We start from the raw sequence: 22,115 nt of genomic DNA, 5'->3' as shown, positions 1-22,115 counted from the left end.
TTCCTTTCGTCTCACTTGGCATGTCCTCTGGCTGGAAATGGAGACACATATAGTTGGGTGTTTCCACAAAGGTGGAAACCTGAATTTTCCAGGAAATTACTGGATGGATGGACACACACACACACACACAACTACTCCGCCTAGAAAGAGAATCCATGATGATTTAAAGGAAACTGCCATAAACATTGACTTACATCAAACCTATCTTTTTTTTTTTTTTTTTTTAATTTAAATAAACTTTTTTTTTGACAGCCAAATCATCTTTATTGAGAGAATGGGTCTCTAGGGGAATGATGGGCCTGGGGCCCTCACTGCACAGCTTGTTCGTTGGCGCTGCCTCCAGAATCTGAAGGTTCTGGAGGGCTGGAGAAGGGCTCAATGTGCAGGGCTTCAAAGGCATCATCTGCACCGAAGGCCAGGCCCACTGTGGCTGGGGCATGTAACCATGCTCTCTGGCTAGTGAAGCCACACTCGCCCAGAGTTTTTGTGTCATCAAGGAGCTGGTCATCCTTGTACAGCCGCTGCTCTTCTGGAGGCCGCTGGAGGATGCGTTGGACAACACGCTTTAGCTGGAGCACGGTACTCGTCTCCTTGGCTTCCATGAAGATGGTGGTCTTGTGGCGGCGGATCATGAGAAACACATTCTCTGACATCCTCTTTGCAGCGCCAACTCTGATTCTCTTTCTGGCGAATTTACAGGAGCCACGGGGGAAAAAGTGAGCCATCCTTTCTTCAAAGACAACTCCCAGGCCCAGTCGGGAATGCTACAGCTATTGCTCGCGATCCTGCTATACACGTCTTGTGTCGATCTTGCTGCAGGCTGTCACCTCCAAACCTATCTTTTAAATACAATAATGTATATTTATAACACTTACCCCCTGAAAACATCTACATTGATATTACATGACAAAGAAACAGAGGAAAGAAAACATAAATTTCTGCTTAACAGATATTCTTTTAAATATTTTATTACTTTTGAGAAGTTCATACATGCGTGTAATGTTTTTTGTGTTTTGATCATATTACCTCCATTCCCCCTTCACGTAACTCCTCTAACACCCACTGCCCAGCTCATGTCTTCCCCTCACAGCTTCATGTCTCCCCACCTTTATAAGCCACTAATTCCTATTTGTGCTATTTATATACTCAAGGGTATGACCACTGGAACATGGTCAGCCTACTAGAGCCAGACTTTTAAAGAACATTGAATATTTCTGCCCCAGAAGCCATCAACTGTCAATGGCTCCTCAGCTACGTGTGAAATGATTTGATACTGTGCAGGCAAAGGCTCGGAGTTCATGTGTGCAGAGGTCTTGTTTTGTCCAAAGAGACTGGTTTCCTCCTGTCCTCTGGCTCTTACAATATTTCTGCCCCTTCTTCTGCAATAGTCCCTGAGCGTTGGGGTGAAGTGTGTGTTACAGATGTCCCATTTGTGGCTAAGCACTCCACAGACACTTACTCTCTGCACTTTTACCAAGTATAGTTTTCTCCATTAACCTCTGTTCACTGTACAAAGAAACTTCTCTGACGAGATCATAGAGAGCTGCACTATGGATAGAGATACACATTTGGAGGGCAGTTTGATATATTGGTCCATGGTAGAGGGCAGATTCAGTGTTCATCTCTGCACGGTTAGGACCATCTAGAGTTTAAGAGATTTGGGGCAGAAAGACACAAAGTGAACAGGAATATTAGAATAGAACAACCAGCGCCCAAAGATTCAGATTAAAAAGTAACAAAATTAGGACGGGTATAATAGGAAGAATCAGATTCATTTTGCCCCTCCTCCCAGGATCTGTTCCAACAATCCCCCACCATTCTCTCTCCCTTTGTCCCCACTTTCTCCCTCAGGTTCACTGTATCTGGTTTTATGTTGGGGCATTTGATCCATTTGGAGTCGAGTTTTGTGCAGAGTATGGATCTATTTGGAGTCTTCTACATACAGACATCCAGTTCGACCAGTGCCATCTGTTGAAGAAACTGTCTTTTTTCCAATGTACACACATCTGCCTTCTTTATCAAAAATTAGGTGTCCACAGGTGTGTGGATTTATGCTTAGGTCTTCAGTTCTTCTCCATTGATCAACATGTCTGTTTTTGTACCGATACCATGCTGTTTTTATTACCATAGCTCTGTAGTACAGCTTGAACTCGGGGATAGCAATACCTTCCACAGTTCTTAGATTATTCAGGATTGTTTTGGCTATCCTGGGATCTTTGTGTTTCCAATGCGTCACCAATGCTCTAGCAATGAGAAACATCCTTACTGTTTCAAGGAGTGAGATACCACACCTAAGATATCACTGTATGGTGGCCTCATTCACGATTCATTATTTATTCATCATCATTCATTATTTCTTATCCCTGAACAAATTCTTAGATTAAGCTAATGATATTTATAAAACATAAAACATATTATGAAATATGAAGAGAAAAATTCAAGTATCTGTAGTTCAACACTATCCTTTGGACATTAGGGCTGAAAACGTTTTTAAACCACAAATACAGTCCATTTCTTGAGTCCTTTCATTACATTTTTGTTCCTTATCTCTGTTCCTTAACATTAACTCTTGTTTGCCAGGTTGTAAATACAGCTCCCAGGTCATCATGCCTTAAGGGAAGTGCCAGCGATTCCTTGTTGGAGCAGGTGTGGCACATGACGGGTATTTGTCTTGGAAATAGCTACTTGGTATATTGGCTACTCTTCTGTTGCTATTATAAAATACCATGGCCAAAGACAAACTTGAGGGGGAAAAGTTTGTGTTGGCACAGGGTTCCAGAGGGAGAGTCTATAACAGGAGAGAGGAGAAGGGAAGTGGGCGGTTACTTTTCTAGTCACAGACAGGAAGCAGACACCGAGCAGCTCGTGGGGTGAAGCTATCAACCCTCCAAGCTTATCTCTGGTGACATACTTTCCCCAGCAAGGCTGCACCTCCAAAAGATTCTGCAACCTCCCCCTAATAGAAGCAGCAACTGGGGGCTGAGGGTTCAGTTCCATGAGCCTCTGGGGGACACTTCTCACCCAACTGTCATCTCAAAGGGGTTGACACATAGTTTTTCTGGAGTCAGTTATGAGTGACCATGGCCAGGGAACACAAATTCATGTTACCCCAAATTGTGTGTCCTATGTGGAAGCTGTCTCACAAAATGTTTACAGTAATAGAATGAAGAAAGTCATCAATCAAGACACTTTGCAACTACAGTGGTGGAAATATTATGTAGTCGGGTTAAAGAAAAGTGGAGAATCTTCTGCTTTAGGCCTCAGAGGTGATCTGACGACATTCTTAGCTATTTGGTTGGTTGGAAACCATTTCTCTGTATATTCCAAGGGATTTACTTAATGGTCACAAAGATGTTAGGGCAGGTACTGAAAAGGGCAATAAATGGTCATTAAAAGAGATAAGGTTGCCCCAGAAAATTTTTATCTGGGTTTACAACAGTCCAAACGTCAATGCAACTTTAAATCAGTCAATCAACCTTGCAGAATGTTAAATGCAGCTTCCTTCTGGCAACTTGTGTTCACCAAGACAAGGACAAGTGTGTGGCTGTAGAGCACATCACGATGCTAAGGCTGGGTAGAGGGGATGTACCTAACCCAATAAGGGAAGGCAAGGGACACTCCTAGGAAGGATGCACACCTGCACTGAGCCACTAAGGGCTGGTTTTGCAGCTAGTCAAACAAAGGAAGGAAGAGGGGCTGGAGGAGGGTATTTGGTTCTGTGGAACTGAGAGTCTGAGGACTGTGTGACAAAGCTCACCCTAACATCCCACCTCGGTGGAATAGAAGAGTTAAAAGTCAACAGATGGAGAATCAAGACTCAAAGACCTTCACTGCTGCCCAAAAGAGCTTGAATTTCTTCCTGTGGACAAAGAGGAACTGTTGACGGATGGAGTTGCAATGAACAAAGTCCAGGCAAGAGAATTAAGGATAACGAACTACATGGGAGGAAGTACAGAAATGTCCGTGGGGAGAAGGAAAAGGAGAATGAGTCGAGATTCCGTGAGAATGCCAGGAAGAGCTGCCCACAGGTAGCCAATGCTGCCTTGGAAGGAGGCAGTGAACAGGAAGGATGGAGCTGAGGGCTGTTGAACCTGAGATGCCTGCAGGGGATGCCAGTGGGGCTACCCAAAATGTTCATGTGGTGGGGAGACCAGATCCAGGTTAGTGACCCAATCCAGGAAAAGTGCACGGGGAGCAGATCAATGGGGCATGAAATCAGGTGGAGTTACACAGGGCAGTTTGGGCGCCGGGATGACTTCAGAGAGCCAACACTGCCATGGAGCAACAGTGCATGGGAAGCCTGGCACGGACCTCACGATCTTTTTAATGAACTGTGAACCTAACATTTGTGGAAAACATTACACAATTTCGACAGTTTGTGGTCAGATGGCCTCATCCACAGGGTAATTGTGAGTGTAGGCCCTTAAGAACTAGATTATAGCTTGCAAAAGCTGTTGACTGCTTATTGAAAACCCAAAGACAGTTAGCATTGCCATGTATTTGCAGTTCTGTGCATTTGTAGCGGGAGTAATGAGTTTTTCTTTGAACTACCCTCTTGGTGTGTAATTTCCTCTGATGAGTACCTACAAGGTCTATGTTTCACATAAAACATGATTTGACTTTTTTCACTTGGCTTTCCCATGAACTTGGCCTTTTTGGTTGGATGGAGACAATAGCATTCTCTCACATCTTTCATGGATTCTTTTCAAATCCTCAAATATTTTTGACCTTTTGACAGTAATCACATCTTTCAGCTACTGAGGTATTTATCCCTGAAATCAAATTCTTGTCCCCTAGGGAAAAATGATAGCTTCAATGATTAGCATTTCCTGGGAGTTTTTTCTGAATACTCTCATTTTTAAATCTCTTTTATGTATAATAATTTTGCACTTCTCCCATGCTTTATATTATCTACTTTTACCAATGAGAAATTAAAATGCATGTCTGGAGATGAGACCAAAAGCCTAAGGATGCTTTCATGTGGGTCAGGCAAGCCCAGCTTCAGGTCAGACCCCTTTGTATCCGGCCTCAGCCTCTACTGACTGGTGGTAGGTACAGTATAACAGCGAAGAAGTTCTGTCTGTCACTCTGTCTGTTTTTCTGTGAATGAAAGAAATGCTTCATAGTAGACGGAGGCCTCATGTCCTCCATTCATGTTGGACTCTCTTTCTTGGGTCTGGGATATGTCAGCTAATATCTTCTCAAAGATCATGTTGGCAGTTCTCTCATGAGTCCACCATGAAACCCTCCCCCTTTCTTATAACAAAATAAAATCCTGTGAGAAATGTGAGGGCATGAAATTACACAATTCATAACTGTATGTTAACCACAGTAAAATATGGAGAAAGGTCTAGACAAGGACACAGAAATTTTAAGCATGCTTCACCACCACAATTATATTGTATGTCTGTCCTCTCATCTATAAAATAAAGATGGAAGTAAGTTAATATTTCCCATAGTGAGTGTGTAGACATAGACTTGGAAGCTATGAGTCGTCTCTGAGAATTTCTTTTTCTACAACTTCCAAATTAATTTCATATCTATTTATTTTATATGTATTCTTTATTGCTTTCCCTCTTTCCTATTCCTGCTGAACTCTTTCTTTTTCCCAACTACTCTTCCTCTTACATTCATGTCTTGTGTGTGTACATGTGTGTGTGCATGCATGTGTATATGTCATTCATGTCAAGTAGTTATAGCTGCTGTGCGTTCATGATTGCAACAGCCAATATCCAATATTCTGGACATATCCAGAAGACCATATTTCCTAGCACTCCTCCAGATCCTCGAATGTGTATGATCTTTCCACTGCCTCTTCCAAATGTCCCCTGGACCTTGGTGGTAGCATTCTGTTTAGGGCTGAGTACTCAACAGTCACACATTCTCCACACATTGGCCAGTAAGGAGTCTGTGCCCTAACCGTTGCCTAATGCAGAAAGAGTCTGCCCTTAACCAGAGCAGAAAACAACACAGTCTATGGATAAAAGCATAAATATTTAGAAGGCAGCTGAACCACATGTTCGTTTAACAAAGCATCAATAGCAGGATTTCCACCTAGGGCCCGTTACATCCTCCACTGTAGGCTTTTGACCAGGTTTACAGTACTAGGCATACATTCTTTCCTGTGGGGCCGTTCTCAACTGCAATCAGAAAACAATTGATTATCCCCCAAATACTTGCACCAGGGGTTTCATCTTGCCTGGCAGGTAGCAATTGCAACATCTGCAACAGGGTTCACATCTGGGTAAGACCTTTGATGCCTTTTCTCTTCCAGCTCCTACTTAGATCACAATGTTCCTGGCATTATGATCATTAGTGAGCAAGAAGGAAGCTGCCAGCATAGTTACATCTTGTTTTCTATGTCCTGTGGCCAAAGTGTAGTCTTATCATCCAGTTCCAGTGGGAAACCAAGTACAATGATAATAGCTGGTATTTGAGAGCCTCTGTGGTCTCCCTGGCCAACAATTCATAGGGAAATATGGGAGTTTTCATTTAAAATCCTTTGGCTTCTGGAGGATCATTGTCCACTCATGCAGGCCACCTCTGTTCAAACTCTTTTCTATTATTATTGTATTTTTAGTTAGCTTATAAAATAACACATTGATATATGACTTTTGCATACATCCTTACGCTTGTTTAATCCTCTCCCCCGGCCCTCTCCTTTCATCCAATGTGTCAGCTACTTTTTACGTTGAATTGACACTAGTTAGATTCATCTGAAAAGAGGGAGCCTCGATTTAGAAAATGTCTCCATAAGATGGGGCTGAAGGCAAGCCTGTTAGACATTTTCTTAATTAGTGATTGATGGAGGAGGGCGCGGCCCACTGTGATTGGGGACATCATTGGGCTGGTGGTCCTGATTCTATAAGAAAGCAGGCAGAGCAAGCCAATAAGCAGTACTTCTCCATGGTCTGCATCAGCTCCTGCCTCCAGATCCCTGCCCTGCTTGAGTTCCTACCCTGACTTCCCTCAATGATAATCTGTGTTGTGACGTGTAAGCGAAACAAACCCTTACCTCTCCAGGTTGCTTTTTATCATGGTGTTTTATGACAGTAACAGTAACCCTATCTAAAATACCCATCTCTCTGCCCTCTCTCCTCATTTAAACTTTTCCATGCCTAGTATTTCCCCCTCTTCTTTCACATCACATGGTGTCTCTTTACAACACCAGAAAAGTAAGTAAGCACTAAGCATGCATAAGCTTCAGGACACACTCTGAGAGAAGCTGACCTGCCTAGAAGAAGCAGAGACCAGTTGAGCTGCCTAGAAGAGGCTCAGACAGCTGAGACACCTAGAACCCATTGAGCTACCTGGAACCTATTGAGCTACCTGGAATCTATTGTGCTACCTGGAACCTATTGTGCTTCCTGGAACCTATTGAGCTACTTGGAACCTATTGAGCTACCTGGAAGCTATTGACCTACCTGGAACCAATTGAGCTACCTGGAACCTATTGAGTGACCTGTAGTGCACTGCAAGTTTCCAGATCTTGTGAACTGCCATCCATGCTAGAGTGCATTTGGTGATATAGCTGTCTTGGAGTCACTTTGGCTCCTTTAAGTAACCCCCCACCCAGATTCCACTAAAACTAACTGGTCCACCATGATGGACTTTGGTAGCATCCTTCATTTGGTCTGTCATTGGTTCCCTATCTGGGATGAGTAGACATTTCTTCATGTCTCTCCTGGAATTGTGTTGGATAATCACAGGCACATTGGTTGGTTTGGATTGGAGTTGAAGAAAATCATGGAAAATAAGATAAATCTTGGTTTCTATCCTTAGAGCATGAAGGAAGGCAAAACTAACTGGCTTGCCCTAAACCACTTTATTTGTGTATTTTATCATCTTAAACATGGACTTCTACAATTAAGGGTGCTTCCTGAATCTTTGGGACATATGACTAAGCAAGTCAATGAACAACTCTTTAGCAGTTAGTTTAAGGTTGTCCTCAAAATGTTCGAGTCTTTATTATCCCTTTTACTAATATTCACTCTTTACTACATACTTTAAATTTTTAAAAGCACTATAAATCAAGTTTTAGAAGTAAGTTAAGTTGTCTGCTATTTAATTTCAAAACACTTGACACTTTGTGCATTAACAATTTAAAAAGTCATGCACATAAAACTCCAGAATCAATACAACAGGCAAGGCTAAGTGGAATTTATGGTCAACTCATCTGACCTTTGTAATCAAACAGTTCTGATGTTTAAAATGCACTACTTATATCTAATTTTAAATTTCAAAAATTATATCTAGTAATAACTAAGCATATTTTATGAGGCATTATTTCTGAGAATTTTATTTTCCAGAATGTGGGAATGCACACTCAATTTATAGGATTGTGAGTTTAAAGTCTGTTTTCTGATTATATGTGTGTGTGCTTGTAAAAAAAAGATTGCGCAAGTGCATGATAAAATTCCCCTAAGATTTTAAGAGTATATGCTAAAAGAAAATGAAAATATTTTAAGAGTTATTCATAATTTTGCCCTTGTCATTCCAAATCTTCGCCCTACAGAAACATGTTACTCCTTTCACAGAAGGCAAGGGATCTGGGGTCCATTTAACCAAAGCAGAGTCAAGACCGACAGGCTTTTTTTTTTTTTCCAAAGATTTTTTTATTATGCACATGAGTGTTTTGCCTGCATGTATGTCTGTGCACCCCATGTGTGCCTGGTGCCTGCGGGGGCCAGAAGACAGTGTTGGATCCCCTGGAACTGGAGTCACAGATGATTGAGAGTAACCATATGGGTCCTGGGAACTGCCTCAGGATCTTCTGCAAGAGCAGCCAGTGCTCTGGACCGCGGAGCCATCTCTTTAGCCCACAAGAGGTTTTTCAAAGCACATCCTTTTAAAAATTAAAAAGCAGATTTGAATAACTAGTTTAAACTGCATCGGTATTTTGGGTCACCCCTATTTCCACAGTGGATTACAGACATTGTATCATCCCTGAGAAAGCGGTAGCAGCAGCTTAACTTGAAGGAAACCACTGGCTTCTGACTGCAACCTTGTGCCTGTAAAGTATGGCACCACCACCACCAACAATGATGTCACATTAGAAATTCAGTGCACAAACATGCCTATAGAATTTGGGTTTTCCTTAAGACACTTCTTTTTCCATCACCAATACGACACTTTTAAAGCCTTCAAAATTAAAACTCACCCAGCTTGGAAAATAAGACACTTCCAACAGGCAATAGACACTTTTGCATTTTGAAATCAATATATCTCAAGTTCCAAAGATTTGACAAGGTCACCACTCTGGCGTCAGAAGATGCACACTTCCAGAAGGACTAGATGCCTGGAGTGTTGAGGTCATCTACACCAATGACAGGGTGAAGAAAGGTGTAGTGTAGCAGGTGCCCACTGAGTGCTGCACCAACAACATCAGGAAACAATGGCGGAGCCAGGCACTGGAAGACATCCCTCCTGCCATACATGCTATTTGGGGCAGTGTTGGAGTTTTTCTACTTACATGAGTGAAGGGATAATCTGATTTAGTAGGCTTTTCATCACATTTGTAAGTTGAATGAACAAATAAAGGGGTTGTTGTTGTTGTTGTTGTTGTTGTTTTATCAAACTTAGAATTAGGGAAGGACCTAAGCCATCTCACGTGTATTTGGTGTTTGGCTATTTTTCTCCCATGTGCCCACAACCCCAACTTTGGAACTCAAACTTTTTTCATCGCTGAGCTTTGAAACATGGTCTTATATGTGCTAGACTTGCAAGCGCTGTGACTCATATTTCATATTGAATGTTTATCATACACATCACTTTAATTCTAATCACCTTAAATTGAGATATTATTATCATTTCATATATGACTAAATGGAGACTATTTCAACTTTCTGGTACTATAACAAAATGCCTGAAATTAAAAACTATAATTCTTATTTAACTTGTGGTTTGGAGGTTTGGGGCCCTGACCATTTGATCCTGTAATTTTGCCTGGGATAGAGCAAAGCATTCACTTTCTGGCTAGTGCACAAACGAGAATAAGAAAGAGAGCAGGGTCCCACAATATTTTTATGGGCACACTCAGTACGATATAAAAGCTCCCGCCAAACCCACCACTTGAAGTTCCCACCATCTTCTGACAGTGGGAGGCTGGGACAACGCACTGTTTAATATATGGGCCTTTGGGAGACAGTTTAGATCAAAACTACAGCAGATTCTGTGAAGTTAGGTCTAACCTCCAAGCCAGGAAATGCTAAAGCAGGCATTTTAATAAGGATTGTTTCCACTAACGCCTCACTACTGCCCACTGTGATGGGGAGAGAAGTGTTCATACATTCATCTTCTCTTCCTGTCCCATCTTTTCCAATTATAAATAGTAGAAAATGTGCCATGTTTATCCATTGTAGGAGTGTGTGAATGGTTGTATGTGCACAAGTGTGTGCGGGTGCACACGTCTGGGAGCTTAACGGGGTGGGGGGTTTGGGGGGGTGGTTGCAGCGTGGGGACTAGAGGAAGATGTTAGGTGGCCTGTCTGTCACTCTCCACTTTATTCCCTCGAGACAGGGTCTCTTACTGAACCTGAAACTAGGCTGGCAGCCAGCAAACCACAGCAATTCTCGTGTGCCTACCCCCCCACAGCAACAGGGTTACAGTAAGCAATGCCACACCCAGCTTTTAACATGGGTGTGAGGGATTAGACTCCATACCTCACGTTAGCAGAGCAAGAACATCTTACATCTTCCCAGGCCATGTGTGTGTGTGTGTGTGTGTGTGTGTGTGTGTGTGTGTGTGTGTGTGTGCTGCATTACTACCATGATTATCTGAGTCAAGCTAACTTTATAAAGAAAGAGTTTATTGAGTTCACAACTGTGGAGGCCGACTGTCCAAACATCATGAACTCTGGTGCGGCCTAATAGTGGATGGCAGGAACGGGGAGGAGAAAGATCTTATGTCTTCATATAGGAAGTCTCAAGGAGGCTGGAGCCTCACTGCCCCTTCCCTTACAAGGGTATGACCACAATTTATGTAAGGAATTTCCACTAGGTTCCACACCTTAAAAAAAAAAAAAACTCACCGCTTCCTAATTCCACCACAGCAGAGACCAGCACTTCAGCGTGTGACCCTCGAGGGAACACACTTAAGCCACGGCCAAGGCATGGCATGTGCCTAGTCTGGGTCCAAGAACTGGGGTTTGGGTTTTGTGTCTGCTATCGTTAGTGATGTTATATTAATTACTAAACGTTCTCACCTTAGTCTTCTTACCATAATGAAATTGGCAGTCACAGGACCGCAGGAAGATCATACAAGGGTGTGCATGTCAAGACATTCTGTGGGGGTGCTGAACGGTTGCCCAGTGGTTAAGAACGTTGCTCTTGCAAAGGGCATGAATTCAGATTCTAACACCCATGTCAGGTAGCTCCAGCTACAGGGAGCTCTGAATCCATGGACACATGTACCCACATGTACACACATGAACGCACACACACACACACATGTATATGTACATAAAATTAAAATAAAATTTAAAATTCCTTTTCTAAAAAGTCCTAGGGTTTCAGCTGCAGCTCAGTGGTAGAGTTCTTGCCTAGTATGTTCGAGGCTCTGGGTTTGATTCTTGGCACTGAAAATAAAAACTATAAATAATCATGATAACAGTTCACATCCTTCTAGTACCTTATAATTTAATAAGTGCAAGAACACTGAAAAATAAAAGGGGTCTGCTTTCCAAGTAAAACTGTACCTGTGGTTGTTGTTATAATACAGATCCTGTTTTGCAATGTCGTAACTGAGCGGTAGTTCTCATTAACTCGAATCCCATTGTTCTGTTTTATCATGCTGCCTCCTTATTGAACAGAGCATCTGTGCTGGCTGGCTTTATGTCAACCCGACACAAGCTAGAGTCATCAGAGAACAGGGAGCTTCACTTGAGAAAATGTCTCCCTAAGATCAGGCTGTAGGCAAGCCTGTGGGACATTTTCTTAATTAGTGATTGATCTGGGAAGGACCAGCCCACTGTGGGTGGTGCCATCTCTGGGTCGGCGGTCCTGGGTTCTATAAGAAAGCAGGCTGAGCAAGCCATGGGGAGCAAGCTGATAAGGAACACTTCTCCATGGCCTTCCACATTAGCTCCTGCCTCCAGGTTCCTGCTCTGCTTGAGTTCTGGTCCTGACTTCCTTTGATGATGAAGAGTGATGTGGAAATGTGAGCCCAATGAACCCTTTCCTCCCCAGTTTGCTTTGGTCCTGGTGTTCCATCACAGCAGTAGTAATCCCTAGGACAACAGTATTATTTCATTATTAAAAGCAGTAGAATTCATTCTCAGACTTAATTATTTAAGATTTCTTCATGCTTTCCCCTACACATTACTTTCCCTGAGCTTACCTACTACATCAAGTCCATTTCGGTTGTTCATTAGTTATCATTCATTTATTACTTTAATATATTAAACTGCATAATACTCCAGCCCTCCAGCAACAACTAACTGAAAAGTGTGAAGCAATTTTGTATTGCTTCATTTTTTGTTTAGTTTTTAAACAGTTTAATTAGCTTTTGTTTAGCTTTTTATGTTAATTTCAGAGTAATAGGTTTTCCATATGAAGGTTCTGTATCTATGTCATCTGGGATGAGTCTCCCTGATGCCAACTGTCATGTCCCTACCTCCGTTTCTCTGTCCTCCACCTACCTGTTATACTCTTAGCCCCGGTTTACCCCCTTCCACCATGTTCTATAGTCTTCCCCGCTCTCCTCCTACAGAGCCTTCTTCTTCCAGTCACAGGGTCCCCTTTCTACTTTCCTGGCCTTTACCAGGAACCTGGGTATTCATTCCCACCTGGTTAGAATGTTGTTCTGTATCCCAGGCTGGCCCTGAACTCATGATCCGTCTCCTTCAGTCTCTTGAATGTTGAGAGCCCAGGCTGGTACCAACACACTTGGCTGTGTCAGTTAAAGGTGAAGAAATTAGACCTGATAGAAGGGCACATATTATAATCCCTGGCACACTGAAAACAGTTTTAGTAGCTGGAAGACATTTGCAGTAATAGCCTCTGTACTAAGTACCATTAAAAAAAAACAACCCTCTAGCAAATAGTATTATATATCCATGATTCTTTGGCTTCAGAATACTTCATTGCTGGGGTTTGGGGCTGTCACTCAGTAGCAGAGTCCTTCGTACACAGAACCCTGGGTTCCATTTCCAGCACTGGAGTGGAGAGGGTGCCTGGAATACTTTATTGCCAAATGCACACAAATTCTCCTACATCGTCTCCTTTATAAAACCCACTTGGGAACTCAGAAATTCTACCCCGAGAGAGCACTTGTCTGCGTTGTGCCAGGGTGTCTCATGGATTATTGAGACCTTCTTGTGAGTTGACAAAAACAATCGTTAGGCCCAAGACACTGTGTATAGATAGCAGCCCAAGAGACTGGAACTGAGCAAAAGCCAGAGAAAGGCAGAGGGAGGAAGACAAGTGAAAGAACTAGTAAAAGCAAGAAAAAGAAATTTTTATCAGGAGTGGCAGCGCACGCCTTTAATCCCAGGACTCAGATGGCAGAGGAAGGTGGATCTCTGCGAGTTACAGGACAGCCTGGTCTACACAGTAAATTCCAGGCCAGCAATGGATACATAGAGAGAGCCTGTTTAAAAAAAAATGAAAAAGGAACTCTTTTATTCTCAGAGTTGGTGTTGGCCCGACATGGGGAGGTGTGTGAAGAGAATGGTGTGCCAATTAACATTCAGGTGATGCAGGTCACAAACAGTTCACAGGAGTGGAGCTAACCCAACAGGAAACAGGCGTTGACAAGTATTTACCGGCCATCTACTTCTGTGAACTGGTGGGCTCTGTCTCTGAAATCATAAGCATTGTGCAGGTAGAGAACGTGCCATAGGCAGAGACTGACCTTGACCCAGCACCCACTGTGGGACAGCAATGATGTCATCCACCAGCTGGCTTGTTCAAGGAATTTCACAAGAGAAAGTAGGCTCATCTCGAAGGCTCATAATTTCAATGTCCCATTGCCTGAAGCAAATTCGAAATTCCTCTAAATGAGAAAAATCAGAATTTCTTGGCAAAAAGCACTGGGGGCCTAACTCTATTGTAAAAACCCAGAAAATGTGAGATGCATTTTACAAATCACAATCCCATAAAAAGAAGTTATAGTCTTTAAAGAGTAACTAAGCTTTACGTTTTCATAATATTCATATAAAATGTAGCTATCGGAGACCACCAAATCCTGCCAAGATTTGACCTCTCGGACAAGATCAAAAGGTAATCATCCCATTGGTAAATCTCTCTTCTGATTGTTTACTCGTCAGACGATACCCTTACTGTTTACACTTCACGGTTCTAAACACTGTTTTCACAACACAAAAGCCATAAATTGTAGCATGGGAAAAAAGAACTTATAAAGTACAAAATATGATACACTCAACTCTTGATTCCCTTCTGATCTTTCTATTAATTTATTCTTTGTGTCTTTCACATCATGCCTCCCAATCCCACCTATCTCCCTCCCCACCCCAAAACAAAATAAAATTTAAGAGAAAAAGAGAGGTCAAAAGGAAGAAGGGTAAAATCTTGTCATTGAAGCTTCAGTGTGACACAGTGAGTCACACAGTAAACCTTTGTGTGTGTGTGTGTTGTGAGAATCCTGCAGCCCTGAGTCCCCAGGACTGACACACACACCACTACCACCTCCGCCCCCTGCCCCCCCACACCTCCAGCCGATCACAGATGGGGTGGATGCTGGGGTGGGCCAACACATAACTCTGGTTCTAGGCCTGGGCAGTTGCAAGGCTGGTCAGTGACCAGCTTCCCCTGGCCCCTGCCACCAGGGAGGGCTCTCTAGCACTGCCCCAGCTAGTTCACCCCCTGCAGAGCAAGGGGCAGGGCCAGCCCCCCAGCTCCCATGTCCCCAGGGTTGGCTCTCCCATACCCACAACCTCAGGGTCAGCTCTACTGTGTCAGCAAGGCTAGGTGCAGGGGCCATTTTCCTGAGTGCAGCATCTGCTGAGGGGCAGGAACTGCTCTCCCACTCTTAACGACCTCAGGGCCAACTCTCCCTCCTGCCTCAAGCATTGATGGGATGGGTTGGGGTGAAATAGGGGAGGACATCTCTACGCCACCCATGTGGCCTCAAGACAGATGAGTAGCGGGAACAGCTCTCCCATGCTCACAACTTCAGGGCTGGCTCACCCGCATCTCCGCCAACAGGGTCAGCTCTATTGTGCTGCCCAGGCAAGGTGCAGGGCTGGCTCTCCTGAGCGCTGCAGCTGGTGGGGTCAGGGACAGTTCTCCCCTCTGCCTCAGGCATTGATGGGTAGGGGGGCATCTCTCCCCCACCCACGCTGCCACTAGACAGATGAGTAGTGGGCGCGGCTCTCCCATGCTCACACCCTCGGGACTGGCTTCCCCACACCTCCACCACACAGGGTCGGCTCTTTGTGCTCCCCAGGCAAGGCACAGGGTCTGCTCTCCTGTACAGTGCTGCAGCTGGTGAGGGGTTGGACCAGGTTCCCCACCTGCTGCAGGTGACAAGGGACAAGAGGAAGAAGGAATCTTTCCCTCACCCATGCCACCACATGGCATACGAGAGGGGCGTGACCTGCCCTCCCATCCTCACGCCCTCAGGGCTAGTTGCCCTTGCTCCTGCAAACAGGGTCAGCTCTATTGTGCAGCCCAGGAGAGGTGTAGGACCCTCTCCCTGAGGGCTTCAGTCAGTGAGGGGCAGGACCAGTTTCCCCCAGTGTTGCAGCCAGTGAGTGGCGGGGCCAACTCTATCCGGCCCTACCCTCTCTGTTTTTGTTGGTATCAGGAGCCATGGACATCACCACAGACTGTGGCTACTTCAGAGCCTGAACCAGACACGGGCCCCAGCAGAATCCCAGGCCCAGACATCACCATGGCCCTGGGTGGCCATGAAGCCACCCACCTCAGCCCATTCATCTCTTTTGCCTCTTCAGATAGGCCTCTGTCCACATTTTATCTCTCTCTTTCCCACATCACTCCATACATTTGCTCAACATAGTAGTGCCCATCTACCTGGCACCACAAGGTGCTGGGGTGGGCCACTAGTGTTTTCTTCTTGGAGTCTGGGGTTTCCTTGTCCTGCTTAAAGTGTCGTGGCCCTGAGCAGGACCATGCTTCCTCATCACAAAGAGGTCATAATAGAGCCCAATCACCAGGCAGATGCCTGGTTGGTGTGGAGGTATTGCTGAAGACCTCTTGTGAGCCTGGGCTAGAAAGCCTGGGCTGCGGTCTGTGGAATTCTGCAGGCCCCAGTACCTTAGTGTGGGGCAAGGGTGTTCCTGAAGTCCTCTCCTGAGCCTTCTGGTCTTTTAAAAATGCATTCTGCTGTTCTCATATAATAGATAGTATCTGTGCGATATTTGTACTTTATTTTATTCAGTGTATATCATTCACACTCATGTATTGGTGCATGTGTTTAATTTGTAAATCAAGCTGCCATTATGCCTGATTTCAATTTGATGTTGCCATCAGCTGTATTTCGCCCATATCACTGATCTGTGTAGAGTTTTTTTTTAATTTTCTATTTATCCTCAAAATAAAACCAAACTCATGACAAGATAACCCTCCATAACCTGCCTCTCCACTTAATTGTCCTCTTCTGGTACCGGCTACTAAACTCCTAATGCATACGTTAATACACACTATAAGATTGCTCTCCCTGATAGTTGATACACTAACCCTCTACTATGGTTTGAATGTAATACCTCATATGTTGAAAGCTTGATCCTCAGCCAGTGATGCTATTCAAAGGTGGTTGGATTGTGACCATAGCTCACCAACAGATTAATTAAAACTGAATGGACTATTAGGAGGCAGGGTCTAATGAGAAAAGTAAATTACTGGAGATGTGCCCTTGAAAAAATGTATCTTGTCCCTGACTCTCCCCACCTGCTGCCTGCCTACCATGAAGTGAAGTCCTTTGGTCCATCAGTCTGTGATGCTCTGACTGGCCGCAGTACAGGCTCAGAAACACAGGGCCGGTGACCATGGACTAAAACCTAAGCCAAAATATATCTTCCCTCCTTTAAGCTGTTTTTTTTTCTCAAGTATTTTGTCATAACTACAAAAGCCTAGCTGGCACACACTCCCATTCCAGATCAGAGTCCTGTATCCATGTTCCCACTCGGCACTATCCAGCTCACTAATGTTATGGTTCTAATTGGCATAAATCGATTACGAAAGACTTCTGCCATCTCAGATACTTGATGCTTCGGGCTGCTTGTTCATAATGTTTTCCTTAGATCAGTCAGGTTTGGATAGTGCAAGCATTTTTCTATTTGACCTGCTAGTTGTGTTAGGTTTGTCCACGTTGACCTGCATTGAAGAGAAATCCTCTATTTTGATACAAGTAGATTAACCCACTTTTGACTAACGTGTGTGCTTTGTGAGATTTACTATTCACTACTCCAGATTGTCCTGTTGTCTCCTCTGTGAGATTAGTCACCATGTCCCCTAGGAACCTATGTGTTTCATGACAAAAGAGTGAGAGCTGGTGGGGGGAAGGGAGAGAGAAAGTTGACCCTCTTTGGTTCTTGTCAACTTTCCAGTCCTGGTTTAGATCCCTCTGAGACCCCGAATTTCCTAAAACACCTCAGTGTTCTCTTCCGTGGAGAAGGGGTAGCAGGTTCCTGTTCCTTTTAAGTAGGCTGAAGATACTTACGTCTTTTTTGCATAAAGAAAAATGACAGTTTTCACAGGAAACAATAACTAATTTATTCAACACATACTTATTATAGTGAAGGCATCATTTTAGCCCTTAATAGTCACACAGAAGTGGTATCAAACACTCAGCTTGGTATGTATTATTCTACACTTGGAGGGGTGTGGCAGTTTGAATTCAGGGTATTGAATCTGCTAGACACACATTCTGGTGAGCCATGCCTTCTCCTCCCTTTTGGAATGGTAATGTTTATTCCGTGCCATTGTATGTTGGGAGCATGTAATTTGCTTTTGCTTTTACAGAGGGCTATAGGTAAGGGATTGCCTTGAGTCAGAGAAGACTGGACCTTACTCTTTTAAGCAGCGTGGAGACTGTAGGACTATGGGGACTTCTGAAGTTAGACTAAATGCACCTGACATTAAGATGTGGCTACAGGCCCATGCAGTGTAGGGAGTGAAATATGGCGGTTTGAACAAGAATGGACCCATAGGCACATATATTTGAATGTTTGGTCCCAGTTGGTGGACTGTTTAGGAAGAATTGTGAGATGTGGTCTTGTTGGAAAAAGTGTGTCATGGGCGGTGGGCTTTGCACTTTTAAAAGCCCAGGCATGATCCAGTGTCTCTTTCTCTCTGTCTCCTGCTTGTGGATCAGATGTAAACATTCAGCTACTGCTCCGGCACCAAGCCTCCTTGTTGCCATACTCCAGACCATGATGATCAAGGACTTACCTTCTGAAACTCTCAGCTAGCCCCCAATTAACTTTATTTCATAAATTGCCTTGGTCATGGTGTCTCTTCACAGTAATAGAAAAGTAACTAAGATGGGTCCATTTGCTTGGAATACTCTTTTCTATCCTTTTGACACGAGGTGATGTCTATTCTTGATGTTGATGTGTGTTTCATGAATGCAGCAGAAAGATGGATCCTGCTTTCTAATCCAAAATGCCTTTGGGGCAGTTGAGACCATTAATATTGAAAGTTACCAATGAACAGTGCTTGATTCTTGTGTTTTGTTATGATGTGCATTCCCCCCTCTTGATTTATTGGTCTGCAAGTATTTAATCCTTTTGTTTTCTTGGGTGTGGTTCTTCAGGCTGAAGTTTTCCTTTTAGTGCCTTATATGGAGCTTGACTGGTATAGCTACTGCTTAAATTTGGTTTATTGTGGGATGTTTCTCTTTATGCATCTATTGTGATTGATAGTTTTGCTGGGTATAATAATCTGAGCAGGTCTCTCAGTTTGTAGAATATTGGCCCAAATCCTTCTGGTTTCCAGAATCTCTATTATAGAGAAGTTAGGTGTGATCCTAATGGGCCTACCCTCATATGTTACTTGGTCTTATTTCCTTACAGCTTTTAATATTCGTTCTTTGCTCTGTTCATTTGTTCTGTTTTGATTATGTGTTGTGGGAAATTACTTTTCTGACCCTGTGTGTCTGTATGCTTCTTGTACCTTTATAGGCACTGTTGTTTGTTTCTTGGCTCTTTTGGGGGGGCTGCCACCCAGCTCCCAAATAAATCACACACAGAGGCCGATTCTTACTTATGAACACCTACCTTAGCTTGGCTTGTTTCCAGCCAGCTTTTCTTAACTTTAATTATTCCATCTACCTTTTGCCTCTGGGCTTTTCCCATTCTCTTACTTCTGAGTACTTACTTACTCCCTGACTTGCTGTGTAGCTGGGTGCCTGGCCCCTGAAGTCCTTCTCCTTCTCTGGCTACTTTTTTTTAACCTTCTCCCAGATTTCCCCTTCTATATATTCTGCCTGCTAGCCCCACCTATCCTTTCTCCTGCTTTGCCATTGGCCATTTAGTTCTTTATTAGACCATCAGGTGTTTTAGACAGGCACAGTAACACAGCTTCACAGAGTTAAACAAATGTAATATAAACAAAAGTAACACACCTTAAAATAATATTCTACAAGACACCTCTTTGGATTGAAAATTTTTCTTCTATGATTTTGTTGAAAATATAATCTGTGTCTTTGTCCTGTTTTTTGTTTTTTTCTCCTTCCTTGATTCCTATTATCTGTAGATTTGGTCTTTTCATAATAGCCCAGATTTCCTGTATGTTTTGTGTCTGGATTATTTTAGATTTAAAATTCTCTTTGACCAAGCTATCCAGTTCTTCAATACTTGATTCTCTCTTCCATGTTTTGTAATCTGTTCATGAGGCTTCATACTTCTGCTGTTTTTCTTTGATATCCTAAATTTTTCACCTCTAATTTCGTGTCAGTTTCTTTTTATTTAGTGACTGGTTGTGCTAGCTAGTTTTATGTCAACTTGACACAAGCTAGAGTTATTGGAGAGGAGGGAGCCTCAGTTTAAAAACAGTTTCCATAAGAATGGGCTGTAAGCAATCCTCTAGTACCTTGATTAGTAATTGAATGTGGAGGTTCGAAGCCCATTGTGGGTGGTGCCATCCCTCGGCTGGTGGTCCTGGGTTCTATAAGAAAGCAGGCTGAGCAAGCCATGAGAAACAAGCCAGTAAGCAGCACCCCTCCAGGGCTTCTGCACCAGCTTCTGCCTCCAGGTTCCTGCCCTATTTGAGTTCTTGACTTGGTTTCCCTTTCCTCTCCAAGTTGCTTTGGTCATGGTGTTTCATCGCAGCAGTAGAAACCCTAAGACAGTGATTCTATTTCAACTTTCGTGTCTTGAACTGTTTTCATTATTTCATTCAACGGTTTCTTTGTGTTGTCACAGTCTGCATTGAAGGATTTATTCACATCCTCTTTAAGGTCCTTGACCATATTCCTAATTGTTATTTTGAAATCCCTATCTTGGGCTTCAGCTGTATTGCATCTCTCAGGGCCTACTGTAATAGGATTCCTGGGTTCTGATGGAAGTGAACTGTCTTGGCTGTCCATGTTTGTTTTTGCAGAGACTAAGCATCTGAAGTTACAATCGTTGTATCTGGTCTTTTCTGGGTGGGTGTTCTGGTCTTTGGTTGCTGTTGCCCTCTCTGGATCCTAGGAAAGTGTGGTGACTGAGCGGGTAGAGAGCTTCTGCAGGTTGGTGGGTGGCAGAAAGAAATGGAGGCGAGCGAGGAGGAAAGGTTGTGAGGGGCTGTGGGAATATGCTAGAAGGGTTGTATTTGCACCAAGAATTACAGTCCCAAGGCAGGGAAGTGTGGTGCAAGGACAGACCTCTACAAGCAGGCTTAAGTAGGACAAAGGTAAGTCTGGATAGACAGGGATGAAAGGGATTGGACCCCCTGAATCTGCACCAAGAGGTGGAGACCCCTGTAACACGAATCTTAAAAGGTCTTATAAATAAAAACAAACCCGGAGCCAGGTATTGGGGTGAACACTGAAAGATCAGAGAAACAGAACCAGCTACAGCTAACCTCGCCTCACCAATTCCTCAGCTGATCTCGTTTCCTCAAACTGGAAGCCTCTCTGTGTCCTCATCCTAATGGATCTCAGTTGAACTGCTGCTCAAAAACCTACAAGCTTAACAAGACTCTAGTTCCTGATCCTCATGCCTTATATACCTTTCTGCTTCCTACCATCACTTCCTGGGATTAATGGCATATGTTACCATGCCTGGTCACAGAGATCCAGATGGATCGCTGACTCTGGAAGGCTAGGATTAAAGGTGTGAGTGCCACCATTTCCTGGTCTCTATGTCTGTCTAGTGGCTGCTCTGTTCTCTGACTCCAGATAAGATTATTAGGGTGCACAATATATTTGGGGACACAATATCATCACAGACCCCAGTGAATGGAGTTTGGGTAGGAGGAGGAGCTTCATGAAGCAAGCTGCTACAGGACTGAGAGACTGGAGAGATCATAAGAAAGGACAGGAATGATAATGAACATCGCCTGAGTACCAGCCCCGTGTGCCACTGGGAGTCCCTGGTGAAAGTGTTTCTGTGAATCCATGGCTGACAAGAAGGAATGGAGACAGGCTAGAAAGGAAGGCTGAGATGGTTGGTAAGAGTGCTTGGTGTGATTTATAGACATAGTTCTGCTGTTTTATGTTAATAAAAGAACTTCTGTCTTTTAATTATGACTCGGAAACTTCTCTATGGCCTTTATCCTAGCAATAGTTCTTTGTGGGCGTAAGTCATATACAGTAACTTAAAGAATGTATATAAACAACAGAAAGCACTCTTGTGGGCTATACATCCTGTCATCCCTCCCTGAGCAGTTAATACTTGGTATAGTTTCTCAAGGTGAACCATGAGGCACAGAGCATGCCTGGCAAGATATGGGTGATATTTAAACCCAAGCCTATCCCTGGTCCGAACTCATGCACCTATAGACCTCTGGATCCGAGTATACCTCAACCTCAAGGCCTTTTTCTTTAACTTGGATTTTTTTAAAAAGGAACTGCTCTTCTAACTGTGTGTTTATATGTATGCATGCACACACACAGACATATGGTATATGTACATGTGTGTGCAGGGTTGAGACTGCTCCTGTCCAAAATCATCCTCTATTTAAACCTGAAGTTCATGCTGGTACCCTGAA

General features: G+C 43.6%; 1 pseudogene; it reads right to left on the bottom strand.

Moving 5' to 3' along the window:
• Nucleotides 1-267: 267 nt before the first annotated feature.
• LOC102918391 (elongin-B pseudogene) lies at nt 268-839 on the bottom strand (annotated as a pseudogene).
• Nucleotides 840-22,115: the final 21,276 nt, after the last annotated feature.

Source organism: Peromyscus maniculatus, chromosome 17 (genome assembly GCF_049852395.1).
Source record: "Peromyscus maniculatus bairdii isolate BWxNUB_F1_BW_parent chromosome 17, HU_Pman_BW_mat_3.1, whole genome shotgun sequence".
Taxonomy (NCBI): domain Eukaryota; kingdom Metazoa; phylum Chordata; class Mammalia; order Rodentia; family Cricetidae; genus Peromyscus; species Peromyscus maniculatus.
The sequence above is the reverse complement of the archived record's forward strand: the minus strand, read 5'-3'. Positions and strand labels throughout refer to the sequence as shown.